The sequence below is a fragment of the Anopheles arabiensis genome (assembly GCF_016920715.1).
Source record: "Anopheles arabiensis isolate DONGOLA chromosome X unlocalized genomic scaffold, AaraD3 X_pericentromeric_contig0003, whole genome shotgun sequence".
Classification (NCBI taxonomy): domain Eukaryota; kingdom Metazoa; phylum Arthropoda; class Insecta; order Diptera; family Culicidae; genus Anopheles; species Anopheles arabiensis.
This window is the reverse complement of record NW_024412081.1, coordinates 2,140,001-2,142,500: the sequence shown is the minus strand read 5'-3', so window position 1 is coordinate 2,142,500 and position 2,500 is coordinate 2,140,001.

The window sequence follows — 2,500 nt, the reverse complement described above, 5'->3', positions numbered from 1 at the left end:
ACAAAGCAATTGCAATACAAACTGATCAAGTACATTAAAGAACGCTAAGTACCAGGACTTCTTTCCAAGAATGGTGTCCGCGACGGGAGGGCAAGCGTCCTTCCCAGGTTTTCCTAGTAAACCTTGTATGGTAAACATACCCAAGCGTGTCTGTAAGCACGCAACGAAAGTCACGAACGGGCACATACCTAGGAATGTACTCTACGTACTTGGACTTTTGTCCAAGAATGGTGTCCGCGACGGTCGGGCACTGCGACGCAATAACCAAATCCTAGGATTGTAACTTTAGTGTGCACAAACATAAACATTAACGCGTTCGCTCGGGCTGCGCCGTCCGTGTTGAACACAAATGTGGGTGATTATATGCGTGGAGGGACAAAAACATACGAGGAGGAGACAGTTTTCTGCACGATGTGCACAGAGCTCATTTCGTCGTCCCGGGCGAATGGAAAAACACAAACATCGCGAGTATCGTTCTAGGTTTCTGTCTATAAAGGGCAGGCCAAAAGGTGACCGGTTGAGATAAGCATTTTAAGCATACAAACACTTTATTGGAACTTTTGATACAAAAACAAGGTACGTACATGTAGGTTGTACCAACATGGACATCTATGAACGCGTACGCTCGGGCTGCGCCCTCCGTCTTGTACTTTCCTGATCGGTACACAGTTTTGGTGCACTGCTATTCCGACCGGCAACTTGTACCAACATATACATCCATGAACGCGTAAGTAGTGTACTTTCCTGATCGGTACACACTGTTGGTGCACGGCATAAGAAAAGAGCTAAAATGGTCAAACTCAATCCATTTCAACAATAGATAGTCGATAGTAGCTGTGCCGATGAAGTAGGGCACGATGCAAGTTAATGTTGTTTAATGAATAACATGTCCGCCATACATTTCAGTACAAAATTGCTCAGTCAGACCTACAAAGTGCTATCTCGAATACGAGGCGTCGGACTGGGGGTTGTAGAACAATTTTAAGTTCGTCTAATGATTCTACATCCGATTCTGGATAGCGGTTTTTGACCACTTTTCAATATTTTGTGACACCCCGAACCTAGGGGCAGCTCCTAGCTTTTTCAAAAATGTGCACCGAACGGGCCGGAGAGCTCGTGTGGCTCAAAACATGTTTTCGCTAAAACACCTCAAAACGTGTAAGGAACGCACCTTAGATGATGAAAAGTGCAATCAGAATGTCAATCGACAACTTTGTTGGGGTACCATTTTACTCTGGGCCAGTAGCTTAGGCGCGCCAACAGCGCTTTCCTTTCGGGTTCCCATTTTTTGCCCTCCTGGGATTATGATCATTTGTTCATTGCCTACTATAGGAGGGTACCTTGCTACGAGTCAAACATGAAGATTGCACCAAATCGTAGTTTTTACCTCTATTTAGTCGTAGGAGCATGGTTTGCAGTGGCAGTGGGTCATTAAGCCCCCGTTTGGGTCATACGTCCCCTCCGCGATAAAAATCGTCGTATGCCTATAGTCCGAACTAATGAAGCAAAAGTGGTGTCTGGTGGGCTCTGCCGATGATTTTAACCTATGATTTTGAGCTTCCACCCTATCAAAACGTTCCTGGAGCAGTACATCACGGGTCTACGGACCCAAAGACTTCGTCGTGATGGTTTCTAGTAAAAAGTTGTAACAGCTAAGGGTTTTGAATACGCGTATATTAACCATTGCTTGAAACTAAGCTTCGTTGTCTTTAAACTCTGCAAGACCAATCGAACTTCTTAGGGAAACCCGAAGGATTCACGCTAAGCTCGATGAGCTATTATGGGTTGTGGTGCATGATCTGGTGTTCCTTGGATCTAATCCAATGAATAAATTTATGAGGGTATATGTGGTGCGGGGCGCAAGCGTGATGAAACCGGGTCTCCCTACCAAATGTGGCATATTTTTTCCCTGAGAGCGAAGCTCAGACCCACGTAGGGGAGAGCGAAGTGGAACTTAAATGTTCTATGCAGCAAATGTTCGCCATGCGGATAAACAAGTTGGAATAGTTCAATGTAGTGTAATGCAAACACGAATCGCAAATAACGATACGGGACCCAGAAGCAATTCTGCGGATCCCTCGGGGAGTGGTGAGTTGATATAAATTAGAGGTGAAAGTCCAAGTTGTTCAAGCTCCGGCTCGGCAGCCGATACGAGGTTCCTGTTGGGCTTTGTACATCGCGCAGAGGCGCCGTTCGGTTCTAGCAATGATTCCCGCCACCATGTTCCATGCGTGCAGAGATCCGTTAGAGCTCGTTCAATGTGTCCCGCCGTGATTACGAAAAAGTCCAACAGTTGACCAAGTTGGGGGTGCGTCAAGTAAACGCGCAGAGATGCCGTTCGGTTTAGAGCAATGTCTCCCGTATCACGTTGGAGTTCTTCCACTAGTGCAGAGATCGCTGAACCGTTCAATGTGTCCCGTCGTGGTGTGCTTGTACCGAACACTTAGGATACACCATGCTTTGTTGGTTTGGGATAGGAGTGGTCGCGCAACTGCCTCCA